Genomic DNA, 23,168 nt, shown 5'->3' with positions numbered 1-23,168 from the left:
ACAAGTCTTGAAAGATGATGCTGTGAAAGTGCTGCACTCAATATGCCAGCAGATTTGGAAAACTCAGCAGTGGCCACAGGACTGGAAGAGGTCAGTCTTCATTCCAATCCCAAAGAAAGGCAATGCCAAAGAATGCTCAAACTACCGGACAATTGCCCTCATCTCACACGCTAGCAAAGTCATGCTCAAAATTCTCCAAGCCAGGCTTCAGCAATATGTAAACCGTGAACTCCCAGATGTTCAAGCAGGTTTTAAAAAAGGCAGAGGTACCAGAGATCAAATTGCCAACATCCGCTGGATCATGGAGAAAGCAAGAGAGTTTCAGAAAAACATCTATTTCTGCTCCATTGACTATGCCAAAGCCTTTGACTGTGTCGATCACAATAAACTGTGGAACATTCTGAAAGAGATGGGAATCCCAGACCACCTGACCTGCCTCTTGAGAAACCTGTATGCAGGTCAGGAAGCAACAGTTAGAACTGGACATGGAACAACAGACTGGTTCCAAATAGGAAAAGGTGTACATCAAGGTTGTATATTGTCACCTTGCTTATTTAACTTATATGCAGAGTACATCATGAGGAACGCTAGGCTGGAAGAAGCACAAGCTGGAATCAAGATTGCTGGGAGAAATATCAATAACCTTAGATATGCAGAAATATTCACCAGTGACTTTCTCAAAAAGAGAATCTGGAAGGAGTTCACTTCTCCATGGTGACAACATTCATTTTTAAGATGTATCACCAAAGATTTCTCTCAACTAAATAAGCTCACAGCAACTAACCCAACACGGTGAGATCAATAAAGAACACCGGGGACTTCCTTGGAAGCCCAACGGTCAGGACTTCGCACTTCCATTCCAGGGGACAGAGGTTCAATCCCCAGCTGGGGAACAAAGATCCCACACGCCATGCGATGCAGCCAAAAAGTAAAAAGAAAACACCATTTCCCTTGATATGTGAGGACTCCCATTCAATGCATCTGCCTAGTTTTAAGAGAACACAGATACACAGATTCAAGACTAAGGAGCATGCGTGTGACCAGGAGCTGCATCTGTTCCAGTGCAACAGGAAGGAACGTTCTGGGATTCAAGTGATGAGGAGCTCAAGGAAACCTGGAAGACGAACGCAAGAATGCATTTCCCAGCCCTTAAAATAAGTGAAAACAACTGCCCATAACATGACAAAGGTATTACTGCATCTCTTCCAGACGATCCTGTAAGGTCGGACGCTGGTGGCCTTCTTGGCTTCCCCTTCCTGGTGGCTATCTTGGCTCCTTCTTCCCCTCTCCATCCCCCACCGGAGGGAAAAAGTCCCGCCAAACCGCTGAGGAATCTCTGACGTGATAACCCTCTACCAAGATCTGCCCCCACTTCCTGACCTCCAGAGTGACCAACCCGGTCTCACCACCCTGACTAGCTGACCATTCGCAATCTCGCATTCCCGAGCTTTGCCTTATTTTAGGCCTGTCCAGGTTATATGATGCCACTTCCTGCCCCGAAGGCATAAAAATCGCACCCTGCCTTTGTTCGGGGCAGAACTCCTCGTGGCCATTCTTGCGGTCAGTGGGTTCTGCCCGGGAGCGCACTGCCAATAAAGTCTGTTACTTTCCCTTGGTGTCTGGGTTATTTCCTTACAGCTTGAGACACCCATTTTCGCGACCTTACAGATCCTAGTACATCATTTTATCTGCTATTATAACTGTTCATCTGAGGAATTAGGCAAGAAGTTCTGCCCAGTCTACCTGGGGGAGAGGGGGAACCAGAATTCAAAATTCACTGTTGTATTTCCAAGGACATTAGACTGAAGAAACTAAGCTGTCCTGACTCCCAGATATATACACCCTGCCAAATGACCTTAAATTATACACAGTGCTGGATGTAAACAGAAAGTGTCTACTGGGTGAAATATTTAAAAGTTGAAAAGTCATAAAAGCACACATGAAATGCAGCTGCAGTAAGAGGTCACGATCACAACTGATACTGATCTGCCTCACTGCTGGGGTCAGGGAGGTCCAGTAACACACAGGAGAAATAGAAATTATTTCCACACAAATAATAATCAGTCAAAAGGCCCTGGTGTCAGACTGGAAGATGGTATTAAAAGAAACAGGAGAATAAGATTCCAGATCTTGTCTAGAGTGGGAGGGAACAGAAAGTCTTATTTATAGGACTCAAGTGGAGAAATAGATTTGTGTTCCTGAGTCTCAGAACAGACTTGATAGAAAAGCCTCCTAGATAAGAAGGGATTAAATCAGAGCTGGAGGCAGACTGTAGGGAAATGGGTTTTGAGAACATTCAAAAGTTGGAGGCAGAGAAAACTGTCAAGTTACATTCGGGTACTGGCTCTGCCGTCTCTCCTCAGACAAGGAGACAGCCTCGCTAAGATGCTATGTGTCAGGAGAGCTCAAGAATATTTTTAAAATAGGGGAGCTCATCCTTTATAAAAATCCTCTAACTCTAGACTAGACTTTCAGTTAATTAGGAAAAACAATTTTCCTACTTGTAGGCCATGGTTTTTTGAGTTACACATAAACATATGATCTTCCTCACTGCACACTGCATCTTCAGAGTGTGTAAGAATAAAACCCATGGCATAAAGGAAGAGGTAAGAAGAATGACACGGAGAAGGCAATGGCAAGCCACTCCAGTACTATTGCCTAGAAAATCCCATGGATGGAGGAGCCTGGTAGGCTGTAGTCCGTGGGGTCGCTAAGGGTCGCACACGACTGAGCGACTTCACTTTCACTTTTCACTTTCCACTTTCACACATTGGAGAAGGAAATGGCAACCCACTCCAGTGTTCTTGCCTGGAGAATCCCAGGGACGGGGGAGCCTGGTGGGCTTCCGTCTATGGGGTCGCACAGAGTCGGACACGACTGAAGTGACTTAGCAGCAGCAGTAGCAAGAAGAATGACAAGAAATTACTGTGAGGAAAAAGTTTAAGGTCTCCACGAGCAAGGGGAGGGGGACTCTGTTGGGGGTGAGAGAGGACAGGGAGACAAATAACCACCGTCGCCCTGTGACTGGGGGCCAGGCCCCTCCACACGCTGGCAGAAGGTAATGAACATTCATCACTAGTCAGCCAACATGTGAAAGGCGAAGGTGACTTAGCTGGCTTGGGGTGGGACACGGCAAAATCTCTATATATTTAATTTTAATACAAGCCCAATCTATAAAAGTTAGTCCTGCCTAACTTCTAAGAGAATTCAAGAAATTTATACCCCCATAAAACACAGTGATATTTCCTTCCAGCTCTAAAATGAGTTAGGCTCTTATAGTCAAGATTCCTTTAGATAACCTGCTGCTAAGTCACTTCAGTCGTGTCCGACTCTGTGTGACCACATAGACGGCAGCCCACCAGACTCCCCCATCCCTGGGATTCTCCAGGCAAGAACACTGGAGTGGGCTGCCATTTCCTTCTCCAATGAATGAAAGTGAAAAGTGAAAGTGAAGTTGCTCAGTCATGTCCGACTCTTTATGACCCCATGGACTGTAGCGTACCAGGCTCCTCCATCCATGGGATTTCCTTAGATAGCCTGCTGCTGCTGCTGCTAAGTCACGTCAGTCGTGTCCGACTCTGTGTGACCCCATAGACGGAAGCCCACCAGGCTCCCCCGTCCCTGGGATTCTCCAGGCAAGAACACTGGAGTGGGCTGCCATTTCCTTCTCCAATGAATGAAAGTGAAAAGTGAAAGTGAAGTTGCTCAGTCATGTCCGACTCTTTATGACCCCATGGACTGTAGCGTACCAGGCTCCTCCATCCATGGGATTTCCTTAGATAGCCTGCTGCTGCTGCTGCTAGGTCACTTCAGTCGTGTCCGACTCTGTGTGACCCCATAGACGGAAGCCCACCAGGCTCCCCCGTCCCTGGGATTCTCCAGGCAAGAACACTGGAGTGGGTTGCCATTTCCTTCTCCAATGTGTGAAAGTGAAAAGTGATAATGTTGATTAAATATGATTGGTGCAAGGGACTTCCCTGGTGGTCCAGTAGTTAAGATTCTGTGCCTCCAATGCAGAGAGCATAGGTTCGATCCCTGGTTGGGGAGCTAAGATCCCACATTCCCAAACAAAATTAATCTTCTTAAGAAAGAGGAAATCAAATAATTTTGTGGCTATTTCCTGCAAGATTCTGAATTCATTCTATGACTTTTCTAAGAGAATAACACTTTTCTGCTGGAAAACATAGAGTTATTCTCTCCTTAAAAATGCAAACATATCTACTCACCAGCAAGAAGGAAGAGGTAATGTGAGGTACATATAATTAGATGCCATAAATACAAAACTGGACAAATACCTAACAATGTACGAACACATTTTTAATCTTGCAAAACTACATGCATTCTGACTTTACTAGGTATATTAACATGTTCTCCACTGAAACAAATTATTCTCAGATCAGAGATAAAATTAATTTTCCTTAAAAGTTTACAATTCCCTTTAGCAAATACAACAAACACATTCATTCATGACAACCGAGAGACTACAAGATCCTAACGTGAAATTTTGAATCAGAGAAAAGATACACTGCTTTCAGAACCTGTTTTGACCTAAATGTATTTCAATGCATTTAGAATCAGCATATGAAAGAATACTTCAAAACCTATAAATCTGGTTACAGTGTAATAATTAGGCAGCAGGAATTTCTTGAACATCTACTAAGAAAAAAATTTTTCATTATAAGTAAATATGTTCTATGATTCAATCACTGGTGTTCATTTAATAACCTGGACCTTTTTTAGGGACTAATTCATTTACTCAAAACTAAGATAAACAGCTTGTGTCTTCCACGGTACTTGTCAGCTGTAACCAAATCAATCGATGTCCAGTGAATTACCTAAAATCCAACATAATCCTCAATCATTATGCCACAGATATGTGGGCTTTCAACACATTTTTTTCCTCTCTTCAATTTTTTTTGGATAATAAAGTCTTCTGGATCTATTTGACTCTATATGTCATGTGAGTACATGACTTAGATACATCAAAAGGAAAAAAGAACAGGATGAGAAATGTTTAGTTCATTATATGACCAAATGATGTGAACATTCTTAATACAAAGAAATATGTATATCTCAGTCCAGAAAAAATGTAAATCTCTCAAAACACCTTTTTCCCAGCATCTTAAAAATCCAATAAAATAAAAGTGAAAGTAGAAAAGCCACCAAAAGTACTTAAGGAAATAATGTGAACTGAAGGACAGCACAGCTTATGAGGACAGAACAGTCAAACATCTCTAAGAAGGACTAACTAGGACCACCACGGAATCTGTACCAAGTCAACATCCTAAGGGACCGATCAGAATAAAAAGTGGGCAAATAAGGCAGGAGCTAACTATTCAGTTTGGCAAAACACAGGAATCTAAGTCTGAATTTCTTGATTAAAGGGCAATGTAAATTCAAAGCATGCAGTTTTCCAGCCATCATCATTCAACTGCTCTCTTTATTGGCAACATCACCTGCTGCATGAAGGGAACTGAGCATCAAACTGAGATACAAAGGAAATTCGTATCAAATCTAACTTAAAATCATATTTAGACACTGGCTATTAAATATAATCTTTATTTATATTTAAATAAAGCTTTATTTAAATAAGCTTTTCACTGAAAAAGCTTTAGAGTGAAATAATGGAAGTCCTAGATTCTATCCCTCATCTTGCCACTAACCATGCAATCTTTGATCACAGCGTCTCACTTCTGAGGATTAGCTTTCTCATCAAGAGTATTTATACAATGAATTTTGAATCATCTTTAAGTCAAAAAAAATTAAATCATAAAGAGCAGGGGTCTGAGAGATAAAAACCAAGTTATCTCTTTTGCCTACCTTAATTTCATATATTTTTCTGTTTCACCTGATTGCACCTATGTCTCAGTTCTAAACAGAAATAAAACTGTACTGCAGTCAACAACAGCAACAAAAATAACAGCTGAAAGAACACTGAACTTACACTCAGAAAAACTATATTCAAATACTGACTCTTCCTACACAATCTTGAAAAAGTTACCACTCTAGGCTAGGTCTCAGCTTCCCCATCTGTAAAACATGGACAATAATATCCTCCTTTCAAAAAACTGTCAGGGAACACAGACCACACCTTGAAATTTCACTTGAAGGTTTTATTCTCAGGTTCTGCAAGCTGCAATCCCCCTGGAGGACCTCTCTTCCCTTAATTTAAATAGGCAGGGACTTCCCTGGTAGACTCCAGGCTTCCACAGCAGCGGGGGGCACAGGTTCAATCCCTGGTCGGGAAACTAAGACCCTGAATGCCATAAATTAGTAAGAATTAAATTTAAAAATTTAAATTAAAAAAAATTTTAAACATAAATAAATAGGTACAGAATAGCTTAGGTGCTTACATTTTCCAAATTCAAAGTTGATAGGAAAGAAAATTAAACTGTTTTGCATTTTTATTAAAATCTGCCATAAAAGGGAAAGAAGACTACAAGTTTTGTCTAAACATAACTCCTAGTGCTGGACTCACTAGGGAAGAGCTCCTCCTCCCTCGCTCCACACTTAGGTCCATCAGGTCCATTTTGAGAGTCCATCTTAACTCTCTCAAAATCACACCACAAACTGATCTCACAGCTCAGAAGCACACACAGACCCGATTCCTAAGGAAATAAATGCCCTCCTGTGTTCCATGCTGTCTTTGTTTATCGTGAAATTTCATTTACCAGAAGACTTCATTCTCCAGTCAATCTGGTGAATCTAGACTTTACACAAACGCATTACTCAAAGGTCAGTGGAGCTGCAGTCTTCATGGATGAAGCGATCTGCTGTCCCGGCCCTGACGTGGGGAGAGGCCGAGGGAGTGAGAGGATTGGGAAGGATGGAGATAAAATACAACCATCAGTGTGGTGGGTGGAGTGCATCCAGATCTACCTTGAGGAGCAAAGGACTTCTTATCCTGGCTGCTAAGACCACGAGGTCATCTTGGCATTCGTCATTTGGCTAATGACTGCCCCCAGCCAAAGGGAGACTTCTTGCCTGCAACCCACATCCAAGGACTGATCAGTTTGGACAGTGAAAGTGAAAGTCGCTCAGTCATGTCCGGACTCTTTGCGGTCCATGAAATTTTCCAGGCCAGAATACTAGAGTGGGTAGCCTTTCCCTTCCCCAAGGGATCTTCCCAACCCAGGGGTCAAAACCAGGTCTCCCCCATTCCAAGCAGATTCTTTCCTGACTGAGCCACAAGGGAAACTCAGGAATACTGGAGTGGGGAGCCTATCCCTTCTCCAGGGGATCTTCCCAACCCAGGAATGGACCCGGGGTCTCCTGCATGGCAGGCAGATTCTTTACCAGCTGAGCTACCAGGGAAGCTCAATTCGGAGATAAACAGTAAAGGCCAGTCCCCATCACGTCAATTCAGGATGGTTCAGCGGGGTCATTCCATCTTCTTTCTACCCTCCAGGGTCACCTGAGATTCTGCTGGGCCTCATTACAGCTCAGCTCCTCCCTCCGACCAAACCTGCTTCCTTTCCCCAGAATCAGCTCACTAGGAAACTCCAACCATAAACAAAAATAAGTGTTGAAGCTATTCTTAGTACAAGAGTCCTCACCATATTGTTCTTACTGTTAATATTTTTACATATTTGAAAATTTATCTAGCTGTTAATGGGTTCATAGAAAGAACTTTAGTGTCCATCAGTCAGGGATTAAACAAATTATTAGAGAGTCTTACAATGGAACACTTCTGCATGATATAAGAAACAATCTCCAAAACATATAGTAAGAGGAAAAGGTGCAGTACAGTATATAAAATACACTCTTGTTTTGGGTTCTAAAAGGGGAGCTATATATATATATATATATATATACGCAGTTACCATTACTATTTTTTTTAATTGGTATCGTTACAGAATTATTGTAAGTATTAGTGTGTGTATGTACATATGTATCAGTTCAGTTCAGTTCAGTCGCTCAGTCGTGTCTGACTCTTTGCGACCCCATGAATCACAGCACTCCAGGCCTCCCTGTCCATCACCAAATCCCGAGTTCACTCAAACTCATGTCCATCAAGTCGGTGATGCCATCCAGCCATCTCATTCTCTGTCGTCCCCGTCTCCACCCACCCTCAATCCCTCCCAGCATCAGAGTCTTTTCCAGTGAGTCAACTCGTCGCATGAGGTGGCCAAAGTATTGGAGTTTCAGCTTTAGCATCAGTCCTTCCAATGAACACCCAGGATTGATCTCCTTTAGAATGGACTGGTTGGATCTCCTTGCAGTCCAAGGGACTCTCAAGAGTCTTCTCCAACACCACAGTTCAAAAGCATCAATTCTTCGGCGATCAGCTTTCTTCACAGTCCAACTCTCACATCCGTACATATGTATAGATACACAAAAATATTTACAATAATTCTGTAACGATACCAATTAGAAAACATAGTAATGATAACTACACCTCTAAAAAGGAAGAGAAATAAGAGGCTGGACTGAATGGGAATCCTAATTCTCAAGATAAACCTTTTGGTCTTAAGGGTTTTTTCCCCCCTACCTTTCAGTATTTCACTGTAGACAGTTTAATAAATAAATTAAATGGCCCACCCCTGGTAGTCCAGTGGTTAGGACTCCATGTTTCCACTGCAGAGGACACAGGTTCAATCCCTGGGCCGGGAACCAAGATCCCACAAGACGTGTGCTGTGTGCGTGCTTAGTCACTTGGTCGTGTCCGACTCTTGCGACCCCATAGAGTGTAGCCTGCCAGGCTCCTCTGTCCATGGAATTATCCAGGCAAAAATACTGGAGTGGGTTGCCATTTCCTTCTCCACCACAAGCCGTGAGGTGGAGCCAAAAGAATAAATAAATAAAATAAAACATATGGCCCTGATTCACCAAGTTCTTTAAGATGCATATACACACACAAACATGGAGTTTTCAAAAACATTTAACTATAATAAACATTTAACTTTAGCCTAGTACTAGGCTTTCCAGTACTAGTTCTTCTCTGTCGTGAGGGACCTACCCCAAAACACATGATTCATGACTCCTGCAACCATGCATTCACAATATTTTCTATACACTGGTGCAGAACACTCACCACTGAGTGTAATTATTTGTTTATAAATGCATCCATTCCACTAAAAGCTGTGCCCTTCTAGAGTAAAACCAGATCATTCATGTAAGTCCACCATCTTTGTTATTCAATCACTATCAAGTAAATTTCATTCCACTAGGATATGAGGGCGGAGAAGGCAATGGCAAGCCACTCCAGTACTCTTGCCTAGAAAACCCCATGGATGGAGGAGCCTGGTAGGCTGCAGTCCGTGGGGTCGCTAAGGGTCGGACACGACTGAGCAACTTCACTTTCCCTTTTCACTTTCACACACTGGAGAAGGAAATGGCAACCCACTCCAGTGTTCTTGCCTGGAGAATCCCAGGGACGGGGGAGCCTGGTGGGCTTCCGTCTATGGGGTCACACAGAGTCAGACACGACTGAAGTGACTTAGCAGCAGCAGCAGCAGGATATGAGGGGGTTTACCAGCACCCAGGTTACAGACTTTTACTAGTGACTCCCTGGTAGTTCAGTTGGTAAAGAATCTGCCTACAGTGCAGGAGACCCAGGTTCAGGAAGACCCCTGGAAAAGGAAACGGCAAACCACTCTAGTATTTTTGCCTGGAAAACTCCATGGACAGAGGAGTCTGGCGGGCAACAGTCTATGAGATTGCAAGTCAGACACGACTTAGCAACTAAACCACCAACACTACAACCAACTGGGGCTCCCCTGGTGGCTCAGACAGTAAAGCATCTGCCTGCAGTGGGAGACCCAGGTTCAAACCCTGGGTCAGGAAGATGCCCTGGAGAAGGGAATAGCTACCCACTTCATCTTGCCTGGACAATTCCATGGACAGAGGAGTATGTATTTGTTGAATGAATACGTATTTATTGAATGAACAAACGGAGAATCACAATAACTAGCATTTATTATAAGCTTTCACTGTGTGCCAAGCAAGCTACTTCTGAGGAAGAAATAGCTCGTCTTTTTACATTTAGAAGAAGATTTAAATCTAAATCAACAAAAAATTAAATTAGAAGAAAATTTAAATTAGATTTAAATTCTTCCCGGACTCTTTGAAGGATCTTACTCTCTTAATTTGGAGAAGGAAATGGCAACCCACTCCCATTTTCTTGCCTGGCAAAATCCCCTGGACGGTGGAGCCTGGTTGACTACAGACCCTGGGGTCGCAAAGAGCCGGACAGGACTGAGCAACTTCACTTCACTTCACTCCACTCCCTTAATTACCCTCTCACTGCCATTTTATCTGTCTTTCCATTAAATTAGCCTTTGTCCTTCAAACATGTTCTAGTCTCACTTTTGTCCAAAAGACGGTCACTTGTTAGCAGCCCCTGCAGGTAAATCTGGTAATCCCTGCCTCCCTCCCTCCCTCCCGGATTCCTTCTTTCTCCCATTCTCTTTCTCTCATTGTTATAACAATGAACACTTTGAAGTCCCGCGGCCTGTAACATAATGTTTCCATTTCCTTACTACCAACTGCCTCATGTAGTATAGATTGTATCTTCAAACAGACTTAATCTAAGGACACGTAAGATCTCCCGCTGCACAGAGGTCAACCGTTTTGATATGATCCTCCAGGGAAGAACTCTCCAGTACTGCAGAGAGAAGCAAGGTCCCAGGAGAGAAGTGAGGAGCAGGATGCTTTGTCATCGATGGACTGTGGATCCCTACTTTCCTAACCGTCCTGCTCAGTCCTCACCGGACGTTCAGTCTCCTAGAGCTACTCGCTGGACACAGCTGACCCCTTGCTAACCCTGACTCTCCTCCCTTGGGTTTCCAGTACAGTGTACTCTGCAGTTATCTTCCTATTTCTGCAGCTTTCTCCTGCTTAGCTCTGTAAAGGCCTAACAAACCCTAAGAAAAAATTCAAGGTAAAGGGGGAAATCTTTCATCCCTCCTTTTCACTAGATTTGGAGGGTTTTTTTCTTTTCCTTTTTTTTGGGGGGAGGGGGGAGATCATGCCACTCAACGGTTTGTAGGATCTCAGCTCCTCACCAGGGATTGAACCCAGGCCATGGCAATGAAAGCCTGGAATCCTAACCATGAGGCCACCAGGGAACTCCCAAAGGAATATTTTTAAATTTGACTGTTCCGTTAATAAAAGGATTAAGATGAAATCTACTTTCTCCCTTGTGATTCTCCCAACTTTTTATTATAAAAAAAAAAAGTTAAATATACAAAAAGTTCAAAAATAGTATAAAGCTCACTCAATAAATAAATATTATTCACTAATATTAGCAAACAAACTATTCAAGTCTGACACACTGCACTTGGTTGTGATGCCTCCTTGCTCCTTAGTTCCACAACAAGTCTCACTTCATTTTTCAAACTGACTTTCATGCTTCATTCTAACTTTAAAAAACAAAACAAAACCAACTGCTTGAGAAACGTCCCACATTTCAGATCTGTCTCACTGTATTCATGATGTCATTTATCATGCGTTCATCTGTCTCCTGCTTTTCCTACAAACTGGAAGTCAGCTCTAAAGGCATGAGCAGGCTCCAGTGAAGCACTTAGGGCAAGTGTCCTTCCCGCTGCGTCACCAGCGGGAGGCACCTGACATCCCACCGTCGGCGATGCCACCCACGACCACGTGACTAAGGCAGTGACTACCAACTACCTCTACCGTACCTCTTTTTACCTTTAAACTATCAATAACCTAGGGAGTGACAGTCTGGTAAGACCATCCTGTTCTGCAAAATCTCACGGGATACTGGTATTCCAGATGACTTCTAAGAGCTACGAGAGTCAAGATTATACATGAAAAATCTGGTATCAGGTCAGTGTTCATCTCTCTACACTGCTTTTCTAATGCTCAAATGCTAGAGCGAGATACATGACCAGCCCAGGAACTCAGGCGTCTCCATAGAAGAGTTAACACTGCCTCGGTCTGTTTGCTTCCTGTGCCCCAGGCAGGCCCTCTGAGGCCTGCAGACAAAAACAAACTCAAATTCTCTCTCTTGAGAATGGGCACACACACATGAACAAGAGCAGGCTGGCCTCCACCTATCAACAGGGATAATGAAAAGCAGAGACTATAGACTAAGTAACTACACGTACTCGCCACCAAGGCAACGGACGAAGAAAAGAGCCTTTAAGGTTTGTTCAGATTCACAGAACATCCCTACATCGTTTGTCAAAAAAATCTGTTCAAGTCAAATTCACGGTGTGATGAAGGTAGCAGTCATTATGATTATGAATTTTCTGTGTGCTTGTTTTGTGTTTTTGTGGTCAGTTCACTGAAGACTTAGAAAAACCTGAATCAGATGATGAAGACTGTTTGTTATAATGCAATCAGATAGCCAGGTCCTAAAATGCACTGACGGAGAAGGCAATGGCAAGCCACTCCAGTACTCTTGCCTAGAAAATCCCATGGACGGAGGAGCCTGGTAGGCTGCAATCCGTGGGGTCGCTATGGGTCGGACACGACTGAGCGACTTCACTTTCACTTTTCACTTTCACACACTGGAGAAGGAAATAGCAGCCCGCTCCAGTGTTCTTGCCTGGAGAATCCCAGGGACGGAGGAGCCTGGTGGGCTTCCGTCTATGGGGTCACACAGAGTCGGACACGACTGAAGTGACTCAGCAGCAGCAAAATGCACTGACGGGATCACTGAGCTGCCCCCTCAGAGATGGAGTCACTGAGGGGCTTCACCTTCTGAACACTCAGCTCCCGCTAAATTGCTAAGATTATACTTTCTTATTTGAGTGGCAAGAAATCTGTTTCCAGGGAGCTTGACACTTCAGGAAGGCTTTGCTAAAGGAAGTTCCAGGATCCTGGTTCAAAAGAACATGTGGAATGAGCAGATGGCAACAGAAGACTCCACTTGTTTCTCACTGCAAAGACAGCCCTGAGCATGTGAGAGCTGGGTTTTGAAGAACTGTACAGCTATCTGGTCAAAAATACATCCCAATTTTAAAAATGATTCATAGACTTCGAGGCCTATGAATCACGTTTAAAATTTCTGCAGCTACTTATGGTCTACCCATCGCCAAATTGCCTCAGTTTCAAGAGTTACCGATTAGGCAAAAAGCAAGCGGTGCCCACCAAGCCCCTATATCTTAGGGAAAACAGAGCCCATCTGGTAGAATCGACTTCATCTCCCACATCTACTCGAATCTCACCACCATCCCCCATCATTCCAACTTGTTCCCCTCAGAAAAGAAACTGCCATCAAAACCCTGAGCACTGAAGCTTTTCATGGTTTATAAAGTAAAATAACCCAGAAGAAACAAACGTGCTTCCCCAACTAGAAGATGAACTGCCACAGTATCCTGGGGATCAGCCAGGTCGGCTGAGGGTCGCGCGGCATAGGGGAGAGCCCGGCTCCCCTGTGTGCTAACTGCGCGGCTCCAGCGCTCAGTGGAGTCCGCCTCTCTGCGGCCTGTGGACCACAGCCCCCAGGCTCCTCGGTCCGTGAAATCCTCCGGGCAAGAACACTGGAGTGGGCAGCCACTGCCTTCCCCATTTACTGATTGCATACCCCGAGGAAACATCGGAATGTCCTCATTTGTAAATCACCCTCCTCCGTACCCACAGACAAGAGCACAGTGTTCCACCCGCCACACAAATGTTCTTAGAAAGGTCGCGCAGACCTCCCCCTGCTAAGCCCGAGTCAAGTCCCAATCCTCCTTCCTGCCCACCAGCAGCACTCGCACACTCCACACTTCTCCCTCGAAAGACTTCTGCGCTTGGCGGCCACGTCTTCACACGCTGCTGCTACCGTTAGTCTCCACTTCCCCTCATTTTCTGACCTTTAAACGAGCAAAGTCCTTGGACTTCTCTCCTCTGGCAACACGCCCTCCCCGCTTCCCTCAGCCATCTCCCCAAGCCTCACGGTTTTATTTCTAATATAACTTTATCAATGTCCTTATGCATTTTTGGCTGTGCTGGGTCTTCGTGGCTGCACAGACTCCTTCTCCACCTGCGTTGAGCGGGGCCTACTCTCCAGCTGCGGTGCGAGGGCTTCTCCCTGAGGCGCCTTCTCTTGCTACACAGTGTGGGCCCCAGGGTGCTCGGGTTTCAGGAGTTCCGGCTCCTGGGCTCCGGAGTTGTGGCTCACGGGCTTAGCTGGTCCACGGCAGATGGGATCTTCCCAGACCAGGGCTCGAACCCGTGTCTCCTGCTTTGGCAGGTGGATTCATTATCCCTGAGCCACCTGGGAAGCCCCGGCCTCACGACTTCAAATACCAGCTATGCATTGACAATTCCCCAGTTCCCAGCGAGGGGCTCTCCTCTGACTCCACACTCAAAAACGCAGCTTCCTATTCAGCACTTCCATCTGGATGGCTAATAAGCTTCTCAGCTCTGACGGGTTCAAAAGTGAGTCTCTGGTCTTCTTCCCCAAACCTGCCCCTCCCACAGTCTTCCCCAGCTCAGAGGGCAGCAAGTCATTCCCTGGAGTTCCTTCATCCACTTCAGATCTCTGCTAAAATGTTGTCTGCTCAGTGAGGCCTTTCCTAACCAGTATAAATTGCAAAACCCACCAACCCAACAGTATTTTACTATACTGCTCGAGCCCTTACAATCATTTAACATACCAAATGCTTCACTTACTGATTTCTTGTCTGAATCTGCTACTGTAGCATAAATTCTATGAAGGTGATGATTTATGTTTCTTTTGTTTTATACTGTATTCCCAGTGCCTACAATTTCAGCTACATAGGAGGTACCCAAATATTTACTGAATAAATGAACAAAGTAATGAATGAAGATTCTTGAGAGTCCCATGGACAGCAAGGAGATCCAACCAGCCCATCCTAAAGGAAACCAATCCTGAATAATTATTGGAAGGACTGATGCTGAAGCTGAAACTCCGATACTTGGGCCACTTAATGCAAAGAACTGACTCATTAGAAAAGACCCTGATACTGGGAAAGACTGAAGGCGGGAGGAGAAGGGGATGACAGAGGATGAGATGGTTGGATGGCATCACCAATTCAAAGGACACGAGTTTGAGTAAGCTCCAGGAGTTGGTGATGGACAGGGAAGCCTGGCGTGCTGCAGTCCATGGGGTCGCAAAGAGTCGGACATGACTGAGTGACTGAACTGAACTGAACTGAACGAATGAAACGTGTGCCTGGCTTTAAAAAAGTTGAACCCATCAACAAATTAAAATACATCTTGATCTTGCATGCTTTGGATTTCAGCTTTTTATCAATGAATTTTTCTACAGTAATGTCAACAATTAATACGAATCCCCTTAATCAAATTAGCATACTAATTGTAGTTGCAGCTACAGGTTGTACCTGTATTCTAGCCTCTTTCATTTTATCTGTGACACATACACAATAAGACACATCTTAGGAGCTATGCAGCAAACTAACATGGTTTAAGTTATCGCTACCATGCTCACTAAGGTCTATTAAACTTAGTAACTTTAAGTAAAGTTTCTTAAACTTAGTAAACTGGTGCTTTATTAGTGTAAGGTTTTCCTCATTAATGATGATGTTTATTGTTTGTTCATATTTGAAATGTTTAGAAAAAAGAAGAGTCCTTAAGGAAGACAGCCAAATAAAAAAACTTGAATGTGAGAACAGAAGGTAATTGGCACATTCAATCAATCTGTTATCATTGACATATACTAACTACCAACATTCATAAAGAAATATGTATGTGCAAAACACTAGTAAAATGTCTTCAGGGAGCTTGAAGGGTCATAAGTTACCACTGCTAACTGGATGGGAGACAGTGGTTAAACAACCATGTCTTTCCAGCAGTTTTCCATTCTACAAGAGCCTACAGAATAACTTGCAACACTTCAGAAAGTGTCTCCATCCTGAACTGACCAGTGCTCTAACGTTTCATGGCTCCACCATTTTTTGATGACTACTAACGCAAGCAACTATCAGTCCAAAGAACCTACATTTTCATTTAACATCACCAACACATTTTGGAAAAGATGCCTAATTTTACTTAAATTAATTACTATTTTATGAATTTAGTGTCTATGTTACTTAATATAAAAGAAATGAAAATTTCACTTAGAACTTGCTGAATACAGTCACAGTGTAAGACTTCCAACATTATCTTTTGTGCTCTTATCAGCAAAGCAGTTTTAAGTATCAGATACAGATCCAGGTTTCCCAGGTGGCACAGTGGTAAAGAATCCGCCTGCCAATGCAAAAGACGAGAGAGATTCAGGTTTGATCCCTGGGTCGGGAAGATCCCCTGGAGTAGGAAATGGCAAACCACTCCAGTATTCGTGCCTGGAAAATTCCAATGACAGAGGAGCCTGGTGGGCTGCAGTCCCTGGGGTCGCAAAGGAGTCAGACACAACTGAGCGCACACAGATCCATCCAAAAGCTCTCGGAGGACTCTGCCCACGATCACCGGCATCCATATATGTAAGACTGAGGACACTGTGTAACGGTGTCTAGAATCTATAAAGCTCACGGACCCCACACTCTAATCACTGAGCTTATCTGTTCCAACAAACGAAATAGTGTCACAGAAAAATGCAACAGATAAACCAATAATAAAATGCTACCGAGGACTTCCCTGGTGTACAGGGGATGAGAATCCTCCTGCCAATGCACAGGGAACAGGTGTGCGCACTGGTCCGGGGAGATTCCACATACCGTGGAGCAACTAAGCCCGTTCACCGCAACCACTGAGCCTCTGCTCCAGGGCCCTGAGCCACAACGAATGAACCGCGCACCGCAACTCTGGAAGCCCTCAGGCCCCAGAGCCCACGTTCAGCAATGCAAAGCAAGGAAGACCCAGCACAGCCAAAAATTTTAAAAAATAAGAAAAAAAGTGCTACCTAGTTCCAGGCCTAACTCTACAAGTACCAAAATTATTTCAAGATTTGTACTACAAATTTTGATCTCTGTCTAGTAGAACACACTCACAAAGGTAAAATATCAATATATGAAAATCAGTAGCGTTTTCTTCTATCAGCAATAATCTACTTAAAATTAGTATATATTCACGATATTTTTTTTAAACTACAAAACTTTTCTTTCTGCTCAGTCATAAATGGAAGACTATGCCACGCTCTTGGATAAGGTGACCTAATGTTATAAAGACATCAATTTTCCCCATAATAAACATACATTCAATGCATAGTAAATCAAAATTCTAGGTGTATTGTTTTCTAGAAACTCAATTCTATGGGGTCACACAGAGTCGGACAACGACTGAAGTGACTTAGCAGCAGCAGCAGCTTCAAAATACATACAAAAGAATAAAAATCCACAAATAGTCAAGCCAACTTTGAAAATCAAAAAATAATGGAAAACTTGCCTTATCAGAAATTTAACATCAGTAGCCATTTGGGAAACATAAATTAAGATCACAAAGAACTATAGTGATAATACCAAATGCCGGGTAGGATGCAAAGAAACTCCGTCTCTCATACATTGCTGGTGGGAACTTATGGAAGCAGCTTGAAAGAGGTCTTGGTGGTGACAGGACATTTCTGTATCTTTTTTTTTAATTTATTATTTATCTATTTATTTGCCTGTGCCAGGTCTTAGTTACAGCCTGTGGGATCTAGTTCCCTGATCAGGGGTCAAACCTGGGCTCCCTGCATTAGGAGTGTGGCGTCTTAGCTACTGGCCCACCAGGGAAGTCCCCAGTTCTGTATCTTGACCACACTGGCGGTTACCGGTATCTATCCACACAGGTGATAAAATGGCACAGCACTACATAAGGCATGGTACCAATGTCAGTTTCCTGGTTTTACTATTTTACTATAGTTGTATAAAGTATAACCATGGAAGGAAACTGGGTGGATCTACACGAAATGGAACCAGTGGGGGAAATCAGACCTCTCTGCAGCACTTCTGCAACTTCCTTAATCTATAATTATTTCAACATAAAGCTAAAACAAAATAAATGGAAAGACTTACTTATGTAGGAAAAAAGTAATCATACAAAGCCATAGTACTAAAACAGCGTGACATTAGAGCAAAAGCAAAGAAATGAGCCAAAGGGACCGAAGACCATGCTCAGAGCTTGTATGAGAGGCTGATACACAGTGAGTGTGGCCCCACTAACCCACGGGGAAGGGAGAGGCTGACACTAGGAAATCCGACACATCATTCGGAAAATAAACTGGGTCTCTATCTTGTGACCTGTGAAAACACACTCCGGAGGGATTAGAGACCTACAAATTTAAAGGAAAACTACAAAGTTAGTAGTACATAAAATAGGAGAAAAACTTTGTGACACAGAGTTGCGGAAAGATTTCTTTAATAAAAAACACAAAGCATAGGCAAAAAAAATTTTATTATGTCAAATTGAAAATTTCTGTTCAATGAAGGACATCATAAAGTTGGAGGCAAATGACAGAATAGGTACAGATACAATATTTAAAGGACTAGTATCGAGGAAATGGGCCCCCCAGGTGGCTCAGTGGTAAAGAATCCACCTGCCAATGCAGGGAGACATAGGTTTGATCCCTGGTCCGGGAAGATCCCCTGGAGAAGGAAATGGCAACCCACTCCAGTATTCTTGCCTGGGAAATCCCATGGACAGAGCAGTTTGCTGGGCATGTCGCAAAAGAATAAGACACAATTTAGCAACTAAAACAACAAACGACAATCTAGGAAACACAAGGAGCTTCTGCAGATCAACAAGGAAAAGTGTGAAACCTCAGAATAAAAATGGGTAAAGCACATGCAAAATACACAGCCAATGGGAATCTGCTGTATGACTCAGGGAACCCAAACAGGGACGCTGAAACAACCCAGACGGGTAGGATGGGAAGGGAGATGGGAGGGAGGTTCAAGGGGGAGGGGACATAGGTACACCTGTGGCTGATTCATGTTGCTGTTTGGCAGAAACCAACAAAATTCCGTAAAGCAATTATTCTTCAATTAAAAAATAAATAAATTTTTTAAAAAAGAAAAATCAAATGGATAAAGGAATGAACAATTTTACAAAAGGAAAAACCCCAAAAGATAAAATGCTCATAAACAGACTCAAACTCATGAGTAACAGTGAAAAGTAATTCAAAATGAGATTCATTTTGTACCCAGAGGTCTGGAGGAAAGCAGGGGGCCGGATAACACTGAGCGTCAGCGGGGATACAAGGATACAGAAACTCTCCTGAACTGCCTGCAGGAAGACAGACCACTGCAGCTCGCTCTGGGAACACAATCTGGCAAACCTTCAATAAAATACACAAACACCCTATGATCCAGAAGTCGTGTTCCTAGATGGATACCTCAGAGCATCACAGAGGTCTAAAAGGCACGTTTATCACAGTACTGCCTGAAGTGGCAGGAAAATGAAAGCTAGGTGGGCATCCACAAAGAGGAGAGTCTGCGTATCAACTGTAGGAGATGCAAATTCTGAAACACTCTGCAGCAACTAGAAGCAATAGATGGCAACACAAATAGATCCTTAAATAGTAGACTGCGGGGCTTCCCGGTGGCTCAATGGTAAAAGAACCCGCCTGCCAATGCAGGAGACACCGGGTACACCCCTGATTCAGGAAGATCCATATGCTGCGGAGCAACTAAATCTCTGCAACATAACTATTGAGCTTGTGCTCTAGATCCCACACGCTGCAACTACTGAAACCCGCCAGCCCCAGACCCACGCTCTGCAAGGACAGAAGCTACCGCAGTGAGAGGCCCGAGCACTGAAACTAGAGTAGCACCCCTCCCCACCCCCCTGCTCCCCACAACTAAAGAAAAGCCGGGGACGTCCCTGGTGGTCCAGCAGTTAAGACTCCGCGCTTCCAATACAGGTGGCCTGGGTTCCATTACTGGTCAGGGAACTAGATCCCATATACTGAAACTAAAAGATCTCGCTCCTGGCAAGGAAGATCCCACGAGCCATAACTAAGACTCCAGCACAGCCAAATAAATGAATAAAAATAAATATTTTTTTAAAAAAAGAAAAGCCCACACGCAGAAACCAAGACGTAGCACAGCCAAAAATAAAGGAATAAATAATATTAAAAATAGGAGAGAGCAGGAAGAGAAAAAAATGAGATCATGCACAATATCATCTCTATAAATGTAAAATGTGGGTGCTCAAAACAACATACGTTGAAGAACACAGACCAACAGAAGGATGCATATCAGACATGCTGCAGTGGTGGACTACGGGTTGGTGGGCAAGGGAAGGGAGTGGAGCCTGGAAATAAAAGACGAAGAATGGGAAAAGAAAAAACACAACAACCAGGAGATGTGCAGAACATCCCAGTGGTGATCACTGAATTGAAAAAGACTAACTCAACCCTCTGCATCTGAGAGCCAAAACAAACCTTAGGTCTGACCTAGCATAGAGGACACCACTAAGGCTAAATGTCACCCCACCTTCCGGTGACAAGGGCACAACACCCAGCTCACTACTTGGAGAGTTTGCCATGCTACTCTGTTACATAGAAAACCAACCACCTCACTTCCTCTGTTTCAAAACAGAACTTCTCTCCAAACAAAAGGAGATCGTAAGATCACACTCAGCCCTTGAGCCAGTCCGCGTTCCTACTTCTTGCCTCAGAATGTCTGAAGGTAGGGGCTACCTCAGATGTTCAATAACTGAGAAGCACCCTCCTCGGTGATCTGAGACCTACAGAATTCAGTCTCAGCCGAGCTGCCTGCGGGGTGAGTTCCCAGACTGGCCACTAGGGCAGAGGCAGCTGTGACAGCCACTAGAAGGGGTGGTCCTCTCCCCACTTGACTGAAGGGACTGCGGGGAACATTAGAGAACTGCCGGGTAGTTAACATTTTCGTGCTGGAATATGAATCTTGGTCCCAGGATCTGTGCCTTTTCCCACTTTGCTATACTGTCTAAAATGGCTCTGAGCTAGAATCCAAGTATAAATAAAGGCTGGTATTCCCTTCTGTTAAAAAAGAAAAGCATGGGGTGGGGAGGGGGGCTTTCCTACTAGTGCAGTGGTTAAGAATCCGCTTTGCAATGCAGAGGACATGGGTTCCATCCCTGGTTGGGGAAGACTCTACATGCATCCGAGCAACGAGGCCTGGGTGCCACAACTACTGATCTCACGAGGGGCAACTTCTGAAGCCCTCCCGCCCTAGAGCCTGTGCTCCGTAGCAGGAGAAGCTGCTGCGGTGAGAAGCCCGTGTGCTGCAACTAGAGAAGGCGAGCACGTAAGGAAGACCCAGCACCACCACAAATAAAAGTAAAGAAAAAAAATGCATGTGTGGAATCTAACATATGACACAAATGAACTTATCTTTGGGACAGACTCACGGACACAGAGAACAGGCTTGTGATTGCCAAGGGGGAGGGTGGTGGAGGAGGCAAGGACTGGGAGTTTGGGATTAGCAAATGCAGACTATTCTATGTTTGTATTACTGAATCACTTTGCCATACATCAGGAACTGACAGAACATTGTAAATCAACTATGTGTCAATAAAATACTTTAAAAAAAAAAGGAAAATTAACCAGGCATTTAATACGTGTTTATACTGTTCGGTTTGCCCAATGTGAAATAACTAAGATGTTATTTTGGATGAAATCAAGGTAACCTTTGATTCTTCGTAATACCAAAGGCATTTCAACACTCTATTTTCACTTTTAAGCTGTCCTCCACCTCCATACTGTAACAAATTGCTTAAAAAGAAATGAGAGAGTGTATTTCAAAACTCAATTTCTCTCATATAACAGGCGATCCTGACATCCTGCCTGTAAAGGCCTAAATAATAAACATCTCAAAGAGTCACAGCTTGCCTCTTTTGGCCCATGTCAAATGCTACTGTGAAAGCAAACTGTAGTTCTCACTGAACCCTAAAATCAGATGCATCAACTCCAACGCTTCCTGTGATGCAGCTGCCATAATTTCAAATTCGACGGCTGCCGTCTATGGGGTCGCACCGAGTCGGACACGACTGAAGCGACTTAGCAGCAGCAGCAGCAGCAGCAGGACCTGAGAAACTGACATAGCAAGTCAATCAAAGCACAAAACGGCAGCTTTTGAATCCAAGGCGGGGGGTATGGCTAACTCCAAGCACAGAGCTTCAGAACGCTGGGACCCACTAAGTAAGCGGGCGCCGGGGGCAGGTATCCGCTTAGATCAAGTCCTAGGGCAGGGAGACGAGAGCGGGCAGGTGTACTGACAGACGTCTCAGCACCCTAGGCAAGGGCAAACCAAAGAGCATCGGGAAGGGCTGTGAGGACCCCCAAAGCAAGCACAACATCTCTCAAAAGCCCTGTCAAGAACCACCCACCCGTCAGCGTCAAGCATCTCGCTCCGTTTAGAGTGCCACTCGGGTGGAGGGCAAGGTGGTCCCATCCCAAGGCGAGAGCCAGCGTCGGCAGGAGCGCTGTCCCTCCCTAGGCCGGGGGGCCCCGAAGACCCCGGGCCGGACCCGCGCTCCGGGCCCCGGCGCCGAGCTGCGGGCCCGAAGCTGCGGGCGCCGGCACGGTCAGGGCTTCCAGCGGCGGCGATCGGACGGCGGGCACCGCGGCCAGAGGGAGCGGGGCGGGGACCCCAAGCGCCGGCCCCCGAGCCCCACGGCGGGGGCGCAGCCGCGCGGGGGCCGCCCCCGGGAAAGCCCGAGCGCCCTCACCTGTCACAGCCTCATCGTGTGCCTGGCTAGTTCCCGTCCCTCCGGCCACGAGGCCCAGGCGAGGACGTGTCCGGGCGGGGCGCCGGGTGGGCGAGCCGGGGCGCGGAAACTTCGGGCTGGAGCCCCAGCCCAGCCTCCGCCTCGCTAGCGCGGCTGCCAGGCGCCGTTGCCGCCGCCGCCGCCGCTGCGGCAAATCAGCTGACACCCGCCAACTGCCGTGACGGCCCCTGCAACTGTCGCAAAACACTGAGGGGGCGGGAAAGGCTCGACTCCACACACGCCCGGCCTAAGCCGGCACCGGAGAGGCGGGCTGCGTTACCATGGAGACCACCCGGAGGCCGCCATGTCGGCTGAGGGCAAGGAGTGCGCGGCCGGCATTTTGGTTAAGGGAAAGCCTCTCTAGGCGCTCTTCTCGCCTCGGATTCCCCCTCTCCACCGCCCGCCTGGAAGGACCAAGATGGAAGGATGGAGGAGATGGCATGTCTAGGTGTTTGCACCCTGTGGCCGGGATGCTGCAGGTTTACTCTTCTGCCCACCGCCCCCCGAGGCTCGGTCCAGACTCCTGGAAGGTGTTAGCTCTGGAACGTGGTTACTGTTTACCTCTGACCCCGATCTAGGCTGCTCTCTCCTTGACGCAGAGGGCCAGAGGAGGAACCCGCTGC

At 45.2% G+C, this 23,168-nt stretch overlaps 1 protein-coding gene across 5 annotated transcripts in view; it reads right to left on the bottom strand.

The window, feature by feature from the left end:
• The window catches only part of WDR7 (WD repeat domain 7), a 345,084-nt gene extending 322,348 nt beyond the window's left edge, over positions 1 to 22,736 (bottom strand). For 2 of the 5 annotated variants that reach the window (XM_055417429.2, XM_055417428.2), the window contains exon 1: positions 22,507 to 22,736. The gene's annotated coding sequence lies outside the window, so the exon portion shown is untranslated. The remainder of the gene's footprint in view (positions 1 to 22,506) is intronic. The other 3 variants (XM_055417425.2, XM_055417426.2, XM_055417427.2) reach the window with 2 other exon arrangements.
• Positions 22,737 to 23,168: the final 432 nt, after the last annotated feature.

The sequence above is a fragment of the Moschus berezovskii genome, chromosome 28, assembly GCF_049115385.1.
Source record: "Moschus berezovskii isolate FMDL1 chromosome 28, NW_MosBer_1.0, whole genome shotgun sequence".
NCBI classification, from domain to species: Eukaryota; Metazoa; Chordata; class Mammalia; order Artiodactyla; family Moschidae; genus Moschus; species Moschus berezovskii.
The sequence above is the reverse complement of the archived record's forward strand: the minus strand, read 5'-3'. Positions and strand labels throughout refer to the sequence as shown.